Raw genomic sequence first — 16,733 nt, forward strand, 5'->3', positions numbered from 1 at the left:
ATCCAGGGGTTTGGTGATTCCAGACAAACTGTTAGTGAAGGTGCAAGAGGAAGAGGTGATAGGTGAACAGCTGTCAGAGGATGAAGAGGATAATCATCCCCTCTCGTTTGAACGTGGTTGGCAGGAGGGGACAGAGGAAACAAGCATCAGTGTTATGCAGCCCACAATACAGCCTGGCTTTTGACCTTCTAAAAGAGCCCGACATATGAGTGCCTTCTTGATGCACTATCTGCAACATGATCCTCGTATAGCTAGGATTCGAAATAATGCTGACTACTGGGTTGCCACTCTGTTAGATCCATGTTATAAGAGTCAATTTTGCCAGATCCTTCCCACCCTGGAAAGGGACCCTCTTATGTTGGAGCATCGAAACAAGCTTTAAAGCAACCTTAATAGAGGTTTTCCCCATGATAACAGAGAGGCACACAGTGTGCATCACAGCTGTAGTCTTTCAACCTCAGCACGTCAGTTCGTCAACGCCAAAACATTAGCAGCAGCAGCAGAGTAAGTGGCAGAAGCAATTTCTGGGAGTCCTTTCACACATTTTTTGCACCAGCTCATGCACCAGCACAACAGAGTACAAGTCTGACACATGGTGAATGACTGGAGAGGATTGTGCAGGAGTATCTAGAGTTCAATATCAATACCATCAAGGAGGGTTTGGACCCTTTTACATTTTGGTCTTCAAAAATAGATGAATGGCCTGAGCTTGCCTCTCACGCCTTGGAGGTTTTATCATGCCCGGCAGCCAGTGTTCTCTCTGAACCTGACTTGAGTGCTGCTGGTAGTGTCTTGATGGATAAGAGCATCTGGCTGTCCCCTGAAAGTGTAGATTGACTAACTTTCATCAAGATAAAAAAGTCATGGATCTCCAGGGACTTTTGCACACAAATTGCAGACTGTACAGAGTAGGCGATGTTGTCGTTTTGAGTGTGTTGCATTAATTTCTTGAAATTGCAGTCAGTGATATGGCTTCTGTGCCTGCTCTTGCTGCTGCTGCAGGTTTTAGGCCCTAATTTGGGGAAATGTGCAGAATTCTTATTGTGCCTCCATCTATTGGGTTGGCTGTAGTGGGACAGGTTTGGGTCTGCGTTATACTACTTGTAGTCTGATGACATTGAGGCCACTTCGGTGGTGTTAAGCCCTCACTTAGGGCATTGTGAACACTCATGGTTAGGTCTCCATCTCCTGGGTTGGCTGTACTGGAACAGGTGTAGGTGTTATTTACACTATGTCTACTGTAGTGAAATTGATTAGACATTGCTAGTGTCTGCCACTAATTTTTTGAAATGTGGAGAATCATGATTGAGTCTCCATCTATTGGGTTGGCTGTAGATGAACTGGTTTTGGCCTCCTTTGCAATGCTTATACTCTAGTGAAATTCATGCCACTTTGGTGGTGTTTGTTAGGCCCTCATTTAGGGCAATGTGAACACCCCTGGTTAAGTCTCCATCTCTTGCCTTGTCTGTACTGGAAGAGATGTGGGTCTCATTTACACTATTTCTACTGTAGTGAAATTGATTACACTTTCCTGGCGTCTGCCGCAAATTTTTGGAAATGTGGGGAATCTGGAATGGGTCTCCATCCATTGGGTTGAAGAGGTTTTGGTCTCCATTCATTTCTATAATTATACTGTAGTGAAATTGAGCATTTGGTGCAGATATTATTCTCTCCAAACGGGTACACAAACATGAAAAACTCTAAATTGATTTTCAATAAACAACCATCAGCCGCCCCATCAAGCATCTCTGCTGCTTCTTCCTCCTCCTCTGTTAACATGTCAAGTTGTCTCACGCAGGTGTCTGAAAGAACCAGCTGTATGCCCGCTGCAGTTAGGCTGAGTGACATCCCATCAGCTGTAAGTGAAGCGGACATGCCTGCTGTGTTTGTTTTTCTGAGCACACCACACTTTTCTCAATCCACCATGACATCTCCACCAGCATCTCACTCATGGTCTATCGGTTTGTCTGTTTCACCGTAAATTCTAAAAAGTTTTTTTTTCTTATTAAAGTACACTCTGCACCCCATCTTGACTGAAAAAAAACAGAAATGTAGAATTTTTTGCAAATTTAATAAAAAAGAAAAACTGAAATATCACATAGACATAAGTAGTCAGACCCTTTTCTCAGTATTGAGTAGAAGCACCCTTTTGAGCTACTACAACCATGAGTCTTGTTGGGAATTATGCAACAAGCTTTTCACACCTGGATTTGGGGATCTTCTGCCATTCTTTCTTGCAGATCCTTTCCAGTCAGGTTGGATGGTGAACGTTGGTGGACAGTTATTTTCTGGTCTCTCCAGAGATGCTCAATTGTGTTTAGGTCAGGGCTCTGGCTGGGCCAGTCAAGAATGGTCACAGAGTTGTTCTGAAGCCACTTCTTTGTAATTTTAGCTGTATGCTTAGGGTCATTGTCTTATTAAAAGTTGAACCTTTGTCCAAGTCTGAGGTCCAACAAGTCATTCTGTATCTGCAGCTGAAAAACACCCCCAGCATGATGCTGCCACCACCATGTTTCACTGTTGGAATTGTATTGGGCAAGTGATGAGCAGTGCCTGGTTTTCTCCACACATACCACCTAGAATTATCACCAAAAAGTTCTATCTTCGCCTCATCAGACCAGAGAATCTTATTTCTCATGGTCTGGGAGTCCTTCATGTGTTTTTGGGCAAACTCTTTGCGGGTTTTCATATGTATTTCACTGAGGAGAGGCTTCCGTCGGGCAACTCTGCCATAAAGGCCCGACTGGTGGAGGGCTGCAGTGATAGTTGACTTTGTGGAACTTTCTCCCATCTCCCTACGGCATCTCTGGAGCTCAGCCACAGTGATCTTGGGGTTCTTCTTTACCTCTCCCACCAAGGCTTTTCTCCCACCATTGCTCAGTTTCGCTAAACGGCCAGGTCTAGGAAGACTTCTGGTGGTCCCAAACATCTTCCATTGAAGGATTATGGAGGCCACTGTGCTCTTAGGAACCTTGAGTAATGCAGAAATTATTTTGTAACCTTGGCCAGATCTGTGCATTGCCACAATTCCGTCTCTGAGATCCTTGGGCAGTTCTTTTGAGCTCATGATTCTCATTTGGTCTGACATGCACTGTGAGCTGTGAGGTCTTATACAGACAGGTGTGTGCCTTTCCAAATAAAGTCCTGTCAGTTTAATTAAATACAGCTGGAATCCAATGAAGGAGTAGAATCATCTCAAGGAGGATCACAAGGAAATGGACAGCATGTGACTTAAATATGAGTGTCTGAGCAAAGGGTCTGAATACTTATGACTATGTAATATTTCAGTTTTTCTTTTTTAATAAATTTCCAAAAATTTCTACATTTCTGTTTTTTTCAGTCAATATGGGGTGCAGAGTGTACTTTAATGAGAAAAAAAATGAACTTTTTAGAATTTACCAAATGGCTGCAATGAAACAAGGAGTGAAAAAATGTAAAGGGGTCTGAATACTTTCCGTACCCACTGTACATCTTATCCCCTAAAAGTCAGAATCACCAGACATTTGTGCAATGCCGCTAATAAATTAATTTTCAAATGCTCAGAAGATACTAAACATTTCTCCATTGAACACAATGGGGATACCTCCTTGTGCATTGGGGATAGAACGGGTTAAAAATTCCTTTAGAAGAATTACCATCTAAGAAAATTATTAAACTGTGAATCCTGGTGGAAATATGAGTTAAACTCTAGATCCCCCTTAGGTATGAATATTAGGCAAAATCTAATATACCACTATGAATAAGTCTTTGTTTTTCTTTCTATTGCATTTTCTAACTTTTATTTTCTAAATATGTGTGTTTTTTATATATAAGTGTTTCTATCATCGGGATTGGTGATGCCTAATAAGTGTTTTCTGGCCACGATATCACATAAAACGCTAGTTAGCACAAGGTTAGGGCATGCAATGAATGAGGATTTTTTTCTGAAACACGTTTGCTACTAGCACCCCTCTTCCTCTAGTGATTTATATTTTGTTTGTCTCTTTATCATTCATATTCTATTTTTAATGGCTCTATATTAAACAATTATTTTTAATAAGTTCATTACGCTTGAATTGCTCTTCTCTTGAGTACAGAGATTCAGGTAAGTTAGATGACAATATGTTTCCCAAGGTCCTCGCTTGTTTCCTTGGGAAAAGCATATTGTCATCTAACTTACATAAATCTCTGACAAATCCCCACACTTGGCTTAATTGTAAAGGATTGTACAAGTGTGGTGACAGTCAGTGCCGATATGTACATGTAACAAACAATTATTTAAACAAGGATGGGTCACAGTGTTTTGACATCAAACATTACATTAATTCCAACAGTGAAAATGTGGTGTATATTATCAAGTGTTCCTTTTGTGAGATAATGTATGTGGGCTGTAGGTCGAGAAAATTGAACATGCACAAGGAACTTATGTTTCATTACTAAATTGATTCCCACTACCTGATTCGCTGTTCTGATATATATCTTTTGCTTGTTTGATATTTTTAATGTTTAAATGTCCTTGTTTTTTTTAATTCGTAATCATGTGACTGTGTGTTGTGCACCTATTGGTGCTTTGTCATTTGAAAAGTCCTGCAATCAGTCTATCTGCAGATTTCACAAAGAACGCTATGTGCTTTTGAAAGGCGTTGCTGCATATTTAAATATCTTGCATTGATTTTATACCCATTTTTCCAATACATTTTGCAATCTTAAGAAGCTGGATTGTTTTCTATATTCGTGTAAAAAGTGGTCCTTTAGATTTTGTGCTTCTACATGTCCGGAGTCTGGGTGAGCTGGTTATTTTTCTTTTTCTTCTATACAAATATACTCAACTATACATGAAAACATAATTATAAAATGTAATCTGTACCAGAGGGCTTTTGTCCTCTGGGGGTGCTGCAGAGTGGTACAATAATAAGTGTCTGATGGCTAAAGTGAAGCATGGAGAAGGGTTTTTGCAAGCTGGGGATTTGGTCAAACAATTTCCTCAATGCTGAGAAATACTGACAGATACTTATCTTGCAACATCATCAGGAAAGCATCTGATTAGCACAAAATTTATTCTGCAGCAGTGAAACAACCCCAAACATACAGCTAATGCCATCTGAACTATCTTAAGCATAAAAAGAACAAGGAGTCCTGGCAATGAAAATATGATTTCAACAGAGCCCTGATTTAACGTTATTGAGTCTGTCTGATATTACATGAAAAGACAGAAAGACCTGCATAAGCCTACACCTACAGATCATCTGTGGTTAGTTCCCCAAATTGTTTAGGACAAGTTCCCTGCTGAGGTTCTTCAAAAACTGTGTGCAATCATACTTAGAAGAATTGATTCTGGTTTAACGGCAAAGGGTGGTCAAATCAAATATTGATTTGATTTAGATTTCTATTTTGTTCATTCACTTCTCATTTTGTTAGTTGATAAAAATAAACTATAATCGCTTTTATTCTTTAAATCATTCTTACTTTGCAGCATTTTCTATACACCTTTTTAAAACTTTTCGAATGTATATACTACAGTATATACATTTTAATATTATTTTTTGAGCTAAATTGCAATTTATCTGTAATCTAACAATGTCATATATTCATTGCAGTTAAAATGTTTTTTTTGCATAGTATATGATTCATGTAGTTGCATGCCTATAGAGCATTTACTATTATACAGATTATTGTGCTAATAGTAATACTACTGCTACTACTGCTACTACTACTACTACTACTACTACTAATAATAATAATAATAATAATATTTGCTACTTTGTTTATTTAAACTTGGGACTGGTGTAATATATGTCACTTAAACATTGTATTTACTATTTCAATGTATTTCAGAAATATACTACACTCAATGCCCACAAGATGTCTCTATAGCACACAAGGAAAGCAATCAAACCTTGATAAATATACAAATATGTAAAAAAATGTATAAGCTGGTGAATGAAAATTTTTTTTGCACTCATTTCATTTTAAAAAATACTTCACAGTTAAGGAACCCTTTTTTATTAAAGATAACAGTAAAGTGCTTTGTATACAACATTATCACAAGCATTAACAATATTTTTGGTAATAGACACTTCTTTACTTTATCTCACTTAACGGCAGCTGCTTGGTTATATAAAGTTGGTTAAATAAACTATTGGGAACTATTTTAAAATGTATGGCTGTGTGCCCACTATGCCTTTTTTAAGCATTTCCGCAGCGGCAATTCCACTGCAGAAGCGCTTAAAAAACGCTTGGTAGAAGGCCTGCCATGTTCCCCAATGATAATCCGCATGTGCTGTGAACATGCTGCAGAAATTTCCACTGCGGATTATCATTGCGGAAAAATCCGCAGCACTACCAATTATTTTGCGGAATCATGGCGTTTTTGCTGCCATTGACTTGCATTGGATCGCATGACATCCGCATCACTGCATCTGCAGATGCGGATTCCATGAGTTTCAATGTGCAGATGGTACCCGGGCTTGGAGAAGAGCATGCTCTCCTCTGGACCCGGGTACCATAGTATCTGTAAAAAAAGAATAAAATAAAAAATATACATTATACTTACCTTCTGATGGCCCCCGGTGTCCTTAGCGATGCGTCCTTGCTTGCCGGCAGCTCGCGATGGTCTAAAAAGGACCTGCCATGACGTCATTTAGTCATGTGATGGGTCACACAACCGCTGACATCGGCGGTCTCGTGACCCGTCACATGACTAAATGACGTCATGGCAGGTCCTTTTAGTCTACTGCGAGCTACCGGCAAGCCTAGACTCATCGGATAAGGAGACCGGGGGCCATCAGAAGGTAAGTATAATGTATATTTTTTAATTTTTACCATTCTTTTACGGTCACACTATATAAATCAATGCCGGTTGCATGGATTTATATAGTGTGTCCAAGTTGTCAAGCACTTTCCAAGTGATTCTAAAATCGCTTGGAAAGCGCTTGACAACCCGCATGAGGAAATGCATGTGAAGAACGCTTCACATCCGCATGTCCCTGCCAGGAAAAACGCATGTAAAATCCGCATGTACAATCCGCATGCGTTTTTTCTGCCAGGGAGATGCAGAAACGCTCTGGAAAAATCCGGAGCATTTCTGCATCGTGGGCACATAGTCTAATTGCTGCTTAACCCAATCATGATTGTGTGATTTTCAATTTTTTTTCTTGTTTGTTTTTTTCTTCCCCTCTTGCAAAAGCTATAGTTTTTTTATTTTTCCTTTGATAATATGATATAAAAGCTTGTTTTTGAGGGATAATTTGTATTTTTAAATGACGCCATTGATTTTACCACACAATTTATTGTAAAATGCGAGGAAAAATTCCAAATGCATTAAAATGATGAAATAAAAAACAATTCTGCTATGTTTTTTGGGATTCGGCTTTATGGTGCACATTGTGCAATAAAAATGTGTTGGAAACATTATTCTTTGGGTCAGTACAATAATATTAAACTTGTAAACTTTTTTTAGTTTTTATTTCAGGAATGAAAAAAGTTCTGAAATTTCCAAAATTTGCAAAAAAAAATAATAATAATGACTTGTGTCGCTGTTTTATGAGACCCATAACATTTTTTTTATCAAAAGACCTGTATGAAGGTTTGTTTTTGTTTGGGAACTGACATTTTATTGGTACCATTTTGGGGTAAATGCAATGTTTTGATCAATTCTTATGGCATTTCAGAAAAATATATATTTCAAAAGGCTGGCTCCCGGGATTTCAACATGCCGGCTCCCCTTGAGTGACAGTCATGCTTGTACAGGGAGAGACCTTTAAGTCATTGGCAGAGGAGTGGAAAAGCTGCAAGAGAATTGCCTTTTCAACTAATAGCCCATGCGGCTTCGTCCACAGCTGGCATTTCAAGTATGGTTGGCAAACATACATGGCTGAAATCATCCAGTCAGTGTCTGTTACAGATTTCCTTTGGATCATGCAGTAGGCATCAGCTATTAGTTTCCCTTTATAGCATTTCAATAGATATTCCAGAAACAAACTGGAACAGATTCACTATTTACCCCAGTTCAGAGTGCTCTGAGTAGATCTCATTGATACTGGTGTTGCTGCCACTTAAATAGCATAAAACTTCAAATACTATTATAAAGAATGAAATGGCACTCACTATCATTCCATTGCTTTATTCTTTAGACATTCTGCATATAATACAAGTAATCCAATGGGACAGGAGGTGTAGCTACATGGTAATTACCATGGAACGCTTTCTCTAGTCTCTGAAATCTGGTGGACATCATCAAACTACCTTAGGTGCATGAGGGACTTTCACTCTGGTGATAGTTGCTTAGATCACTTCTATATGCACATGCACTGCACATTAAATACAGAAACAATTATAATAGACAAAACAAACTACAGTAATCATAATCACCTTCCAGGGAGAAAGCCAGATTTTCATGATACACCAAACAGAATAAAAATATACCAGTACCATATTTGCTTTCACCCCCCAAAAAATGTGGTCATTGAGCCCTAGAAAACCTAGAATTTCTATATGCAAAATCTCTCACATTTAAGGAGCAAGTTATATCAGTTATCACCTACTCACTGTAAAAATTCTCTTTCAACCCAGTTCAAAATGTAAAACATTTGCATTTTTTTCATGTTCTGCTCTGACATGATCTATTAATCTGGGTGAACCTGAGCCAATATGCTCCCTAAATATTACGACCATTGAACTTCTGGTATTACCAATATAAAACATGCCACAAGTGCAAAATATCACATACATTACAAGATCCCGCCTATAGTTTATAAAATCTAGGAATTAAATGGGTAATGGTCAATATCCTCAATACTCTTTTTTTCATCATACATCAGTAGATGAAATTGATTAGTTGAAAATTGACTTGGAGTCAATTTTCCTAAAGTTTACAGGTGAATCTGAATAATTTGTGATGTGATTTGCATAAAATACGAAAAAGAAAAAAAAATCCCAAAAGCACAATATGACACAATGTCTTTACTGTATTACAACACATGGTCTAGCATAGAGGAGGCTATCACAGGCACTTTAAAAGATATGGGCTTGGCAAGCATCAGTCACTTAATTCTTTTACAGTCTGAGTATAGAGGTAAAAGTTCACTGCTCATCATTAAAGATAAGAAAAGTCTAAATCACAGAGAATTGTACTACTGCATCACTGTAAAACATCAGAGTGGTAGTCACAGTCTGTGAATGATAATACACACATTCAAGTGTAAGTGAGAACTGGACCTGCAGAGTTTCATACTGTGTATTTATTAATACATGAAATACTGCAGTACAGCACCTCTGCCCTTCAAAAATGAGCAGTTTAGATCCTCTCACTGCAAAATTTTGAACAAAAGACAAAAGAAAAATTTCCATGTTCCAGAAACTTAAATTGTAACAATTGTTTTAAATTTAACCTTCCCCTATAGAGAATCTATAGGGTATTGTCAAGAGGAAGATGAGAGACACCAGACCCAACAATGCAGACGAGCTGAAGGCTGCTATCAAAGCAACCTGGGCTTCCATAACACCTCAGCAGTGCCACAGGCTGATCGCCTCCATGCCACGCCGCATTGATGCAGTAATTGATGCAAAAGGAGCCCCGACCAAGTATTGAGAGCATTTACTGAACATACATTTCAATAGGCAAACATTTTGGATTTTAAAATCATTTTTCAAGCTGTTGTTATAAAGTATTCTAATTTACTGAGATAATGACTTTTGTGTTTTCATTGGCTGTAAGCCATAATCACCAACATTAACAGAAATAAACACTTGAAATAGATCACTCTGTTTGTAATGACTCTATATAATATATGAGCTTCACTTTTTGAATTGAAGAACTGAAATAAATTAACGTTTTGATGATATTCTAATTTAGTGAGATGCACCTGTAGATATTACAGCACGGGATCACAAATTATTCTTTCTTTGAAGTGAAACATTGTTTAAAAACAGGCAAGGATATGTTTTACTTCACAAAAAGAATCAGCTGCGATCCCATGCTGTCCTGTCTGTATCCTCTTTTGCTTCCCCCCCTGCCCAGGAGATGTGCTATGATGACACCATGTTCCTGCATGGTCAGACACAGCCATTACACAGTACACAGCAGGGGCACATTTATAAGATTATTATAGCACAGGAACAATTTTTTTAAACACATTTTTATGCCCTTAACCCCTTAAGGACCGTGGGATTTTCCGCTTTTGCATTTTCATTTTTTGCTCCCCTTGTTCCCAGAGCCATAGCGTTTTTATTTTTTTGTCAATATGGCCGTGTGAGGGCTTATTTTTTGTGGGACTTCTGAACAACATTACTGGTTTTACCATATTGTGTACGGGAAAATGGGAAAAAAATTCCAAGTGAAGTGAAATTGCAAAAAAAGTGCAATAAAACAGATGTTTTTTTTATTTTTTTACTATGTTCACTGAATCCTAAAACTGACCTGGCATTCTTATTCTCCAGGTCATTAGGAGTTCATAGATACTAAACATGTATAGATTCTTTTTTGTTTAAGTGATGAAAAAAAAAGACAAAATTTGCTAAAAAAAAAAAAAAAAGAGCCATTTTCCAAGACCTGTAGCATCTCCATTTTTAGAGATTTGGGGTCAGGTGAGGGCTTTTTTTTTCCATGCTGAGCTGAAGTTTTTATTGATACCATTTTGGGGTAGATCTGATGTTTTGATCGCCCGTTCTTGCATTTTATTGCAATGTTGCGGCGACCAAAAAACGTAATTCTGGCGTTTAGAATTTTTTTCTCGTTATGCCGTTTACCAATCGGATTAATTCTTTTTTTATATTGATAGAACGGGCGATTATGAACTCTGCGATAACAAATATGTGTATGTGGTTTTTTTTTTATTATTTTATATTGAATGGGGAGAAAGGGGGGTGATTTAAACTTTTCTATATTTTTTTATTTTTTTATTATTTTTAAAAACATTTTTTTTACACTTTTTGCTTGCTTCTATAGTCTCCATTGGAGACTAGAAGCAGAAACTGTCCGATCGCCTATGCTACATAGAGGTGATGAGTACATGACAACCAGTGGGGTCTGCAGCAGACCCAGGGTTGTCATGCCAACCTATCAGTGACCTGCAATCACATGACGGGGTCACCAATGTGCGGGGTTAGTGACGCGCTTCCGGCGCGGCGCTGTTAAATGTCACTGTCAGAGATTGACAGCGGCATTTAACATGTTAACAGCCGTGGGTGGATCGCGAATCCACCAGCGGCTGTTGCGGGCACATGTCAGCTGTATAAATCAGCTGACGTGCCCGGTTCAGTGTGGGCTCAGCGCTGGGGCCCGCTCTGAACAGGGGGTGATAGCCTGGAGAGTACTATTACGCCTCAGGCTTTAAAGGAGTTAAATCAGAGAGATACAGTACAGACCAAAGTTTGGACACACCTTCTCATTTAAAGATTTTTCTGTATTTTCATGACTATGAGAATTGTACATTCACACTGAAGGCATCAAAACTATGAATTAACACATGTGGAATTATATACTTAACAAAAAATTGTGAAACAACTGAAAATATGTCTTATATTCTAGGTTCTTCAATGTAGCCACCCTTTGCTTTGATGACTGCTTTGCACACTCTTGGCATTCTCTTGATGAGCTTCAAGAGGTAGTCACCGGAAATGGTTTTCACATCACAGGTGTGCCCTGTCAGATTTAATAAGTGGGATTTCTTGCCTTATAAATGGGGTTGGGACCATCAGTTGTGTTGTGCAGAAGTCTGGTGGATACACAGCTGATAGTCCTACTGAATAGACTGTTAGAATTTGTATTATGGCAAGAAAAAAGCAGCTAAGTAAAGAAAAACGAGTGGCCATCATTACTTTAAGAAATGAAGGTCAGTCAGTCCGAAAAATTGGGCAAACTTTGAAAGTGTCCCCAAGTGCAGTTGCAAAAACCATCAAGCGCTACAAAGAAACTGGCTCACATGAGGACCGCCCCAGAAAAGGAAGACCAAGAGTCACCTCTGCTTCTGAGGATAAGTTTATCTGAGTCACCAGCCTCAGAAATCGTAGGTTAGCAGCAGCTCAGATTAGAGACCAGGTCAATGCCACACAGAGTTCTAGCAGCAGACACATCTCTTCAACAACTGTTAAGAGGAGACTTTGTGCAGCAGGCCTTCATGGTAAAATAGCTGCTAGGAAACCACTGCTAAGGACAGGCAACAAGCAGAAGAGACTTGTTTGGGCTAAAGAACACAAGGAATGGATGTTAGACCAGTGGAAATCTGTGCTTTGGTCTGATGAGTCCAAATTTGAGATCTTTGGTTCCAACCACCGTGTCTTTATGCGACGCAGAAAAGGTGAACGGATGGACTCTACATGCCTGCTTCCCACCGTGAAGCATGGAGGAGGAGGTGTGATGGTGTGGGGGTGCTTTGCTGGTGAAACTGTTGGGGATTTATTCAAAACTGAAGGCATACTGAACCAGCATGGCTACGACAGCATCTTGCAGCGGCATGCTATTCCATCTGGTTTGCGTTTAGTTGGACTATCATTTCTTTTTCAACAGCACAATGACCCCAAACACACCTCCAGGCTGTGTAAGGGCTATTTGACCAAGAAGGAGAGTGATGGGGTGCTACGCCAGATGACCTGGCCTCCAGTCACCAGACCTGAACCCAATCGAGATGGTTTTGGGAGAGCTGGACCGCAGAGTGAAGGCAAAAGGGCCAACAAGTGCTAAGCATCTCTGGGAACTCCTTCAAGATTGTTGGAAGACCATTTCCGGTGACTTCCTCTTGAAGCTCATCACGAGAATGCCTAGAGTGTGCAAAGCTGTCATCAAAGCAAAAGGTGGCTACTTTGAAGAACCTAGAATATAAGACATATTTTCAGTTGTTTCACACTTTTTTGTTAAGTGTATAATTCCACATGTGTTAATTCATAGTTTTGATGCCTTCAGTGTGAATGTACAATTTTCAAAGTCATGAAAATACAGAAAAATCTTTAAATGAGAAGGTGTGTCCAAACTTTTGGTCTGTACTGTTTGTTACACAAAATACTTAATAAATAACATTTCCCACATGTCTACTTTACATCAGAACAATTTTGGAACCAAACATTTTTTTCATTAGGGAGCCATATGGGTTAAAAGTTGATCAGTGAATTCTCATTTTTCCAACAAAATTTACAAAACCATTTTTTTAGGGACCACATCATATTTGAAATGACTTTGAGGGACCCTTATAACAGAAAATACCCAAAAGTGACACCATTCGAAAAACTGCACCCCTCAAGGTACTCAAAATCACATTCAAGAACTTTATTAACCCTTCAGGTGCTTCACAGGAATATTTGGAATGTGGATGAAAAAAATTAACATTTAACTTTTTTCACAAAAATGTTACTTTAGACCCACATTTTTCATTTTTGCAGGTGTAACAGGAAAAAATGGACCCCACAATATGTTGTGCAATTTCCCCTAAGCATGCAGATATCCCATATGTGGGGAAAAAACACTGTTTGGGTGCACGGCAGGGTTCGGAAGGGAAGGAGCACCATTTGACTTTTTGAATGTAAAATTTGCTTGAATAATTAGCGGACGCCATGTTGCGTTTGGAGAGCCCCTGATGTGCCTAAACAGTAAAATCCCCCCACAAGTGACAACATTTAGGAAACTTGACCCCTCAGGGGCCTTATCTAGATGTGTGGTGAGCACCTTGAACCCCCAGGTGCTTCACAGAAGTTTATAATATTAAGTCGTAAAAATACAATTTTCACATTTTTCACACGAAAATGTTTTTCTGCCCCCAATTTTGCATTTTCATAAGGGTAACAGGAGAAATTGCCCCATACCATTTGTTGTGCCATTTCTCCTGAGTAAGCTGATACCCCATATGTGAGGAAAAACACTGCTTGGGCGCATGGCAGGGTTTGGAAGGGAAGGAGCGCTATTTGACTTTTTGATTGTAAAATTTACTTGAATAATTAGCGGACGCCATGTTGCGTTTGGAGAGCCCCTGATGTGCCTAAACAGTGGAAACCCCCCACAAGTGACCCCATTTTGGAAACTAGACCCCTCAGGGAGCTTGTCTAGATGTATGGTGAGCCCCTTGAACCCCAAGGTGCTTCACAGTAGTTTATAACATGGAGCAGTGACAATAAAATTTTCACAGTTTTCCCACAAAAATGTTTTTCAGCCCCTAGTTTTGCATTTTCATAAGGGTAAGAGGAGAAAATGGACCCCAAAAACTTTTGAGCAATTTCTCCTGAGTATGCTGATACCCCATATGTGAGGAAAATACAGTGTTTGGGCGCACGGCAGGGTTCAGAAGGTAATGAGCACTGTGGGACTTTTTGGACTCAAAATTGTCTGGAAATGAGAGCGAACGCCTTGTTGCATTTAGAGAGTCCCTGATGTGCCTAAATAGTGAAAACCCCTTATAAGTGACCCCATTTTGGAAACCACTACCCTCTAGGGGTATAGTGAACATTTTGAACCCAGAAGTATGATACAGAAATTGATAACATTAGGTGATCATACTGAATAAGTTGTCATTAGTCTTGAGCACAAGTACTCGCTATTTGACTTTGCATCGGGTACTCAGGTATGCACCATGTATTGCGGCTGCTCGAGTGACACCCAAAAAAAAACATGCGGGGTTCACTCGTGCAGGGCAGCCAATCCCCGTGAGTTTTTTTTGGCCGCAAAGCATATGGGGCGGAGACTCGAGCATGTCCCTTGTGCACCCTCAATACTCGGTGCATACCCAAGCACCCAATACAATCTCAAGTAGCAAGCACTTGCGCTCAACACTAGTAGCCATATCATCATCATTTTTTTTTTTTACTTTTAAAAAATCCCAACCCTAGCACAACCCTAACCCTAACCCTAGCACAACCCTAATCCTAACCTTAGCACAACCCTAACCCTAACCCTAGCACAACCATAGCCGCAGCACAACCCTAACCCTAGAATTTATTTTTTACACCGTTCCTCGTGCGGCATAAGCGATTAGACAACTTTATTCTTCGGGTCTGTGCGATTACAGTGATTTAGCTGTCACACACTAAAAGACGCATTTTATTGCCAAGACTAGTTTTTGCATCACCATAATTTGAGAGCTATAATTTTTCAATATTTTGGCCTACAGAGTCATGTCATGGCTTATTTTTTGCGGGATAAGTTGACGTTTTTATTGGTAACATTTTCAGGTACGTGACATTTTTTGATCGCTTTCTATTCCGATTTTTGGGAGGCAGAATAAACAATAAACAACAATTCAGGAATTTTTTTTTTTTTTTTTTTTTATGCCGTTCCGTGTGTGGTGAAATTGATAATGCAGCATTATTCTTCGGGTCAGTATGATTACAGCGGTACCACATTTATATCTTTTTTTTATGTTTTGGCGCTTTTACACAATAAAAACTATTTTATACAAAAAAGTCTCCAGACATTAATCCCATAGAAAACTTATGGAGGGAGTTGAAGCTCCCTGTTGCCAAGGGACAGCCTCAAAATCTTAATGATTTAGAGATGATCTGCAAAGAGGAGTTGATCAAATTACTCCTGGCATGTGCGCAAACCTAGTCATCAACTACAAACAACATCTGACTGTTGTGCTTGCAAACAAGGCTTTTGCCACCAAGTATTAATTGTTGTTTGCCAGAGGAATCAAATACTTATTTCTCACTGCAAAATGCAAAAAAAATTATCTCATGCATCTTATACAATGTAATTTTCTTGATTTTTTTTTTGGTTATTCTATCTCTCAATGTTAAAATTAACCTACCCTTAAAATTATAGACTGTTCATGTCTTTGTCAGTGGCAAACTTACAAAAACAGCAAGGGATCAAATAATTATTTCTCTCACTGTAAACAATATGCAGACCATATAGAATATGGTTCCTAACGATGACGATGTGGGGAGTGAACCTTAATGTTGCACACTCACTGGTCACTGGAGCGGAAGTCACAATGACTCGCCGGCGCCTGCGCATACCATACCTGAACATAGACCGGAGGATAAAGTGCGCCTTGCATACAAAGTAAATTGCGCAGGTGCGGGATTTGACCTATGAAACTGCACGTCACAGGGTACTGAGGCGTGCAGGGGAGAGGGAAAAAAATATAATTCAAATATGAGGCAGGGATTTCTGCCCATACTCCAGCGTGCAAGTGTCAGAAACTTGAAAGAATAAAAAGACATTTCACTGCAACAAGACCTCTAATATAAGGCATACAGGTAAGTATAGATTCACATTTCTATCACCTCTAAGCACATATTAGAGGTCAGATAAGTGCCAGGGGGTGACAGATTCCCTTTAAACAGACTATGCTGGAAAGCAGCCTTCCTAGTAGCCATCACAACTGCTGGGAGAGTCTGTGAGTTTCAGGCTGTAACTATTAGAGATCTCCATTTGAAGGTATTGGAATATCAAATCATTTTCCATCTGGATCCTATGTTTCTGCCTTAAGTAGTAACTAAAGTCCATATGTCCCAAGAAGTCATTCTTCCTTCCTTCTGCCAAAAAATGAAGCAATGACAGAAGGAAAATTCCACTCCTTAGATGTACGCAGAATTATCCTTAACTATCTATAACAAATGAGATCTTAGAGGAAAGATCAAAATCTCTTCATTCAGTACTGTGGATAGAAAAAGAAGAAGAAGGCTTGAAAAAATATTATCACCAAATAGATCAAAAGAGCGATCTGTGAGGCTCCTCCAGCAGAAAAAATAAAAGTACAGTTGACTATCTGTCTCCTGGACCAAAAGGTCCAATGCCTAAAACAAGCAGAGCTGCCACCTGTCCTTAG

Source organism: Phyllobates terribilis, unplaced genomic scaffold, assembly GCF_046119375.1.
Source record: "Phyllobates terribilis strain yellow unplaced genomic scaffold, ASM4611937v1 Scaffold_4__5_contigs__length_816908805, whole genome shotgun sequence".
Classification (NCBI taxonomy): Eukaryota; Metazoa; Chordata; class Amphibia; order Anura; family Dendrobatidae; genus Phyllobates; species Phyllobates terribilis.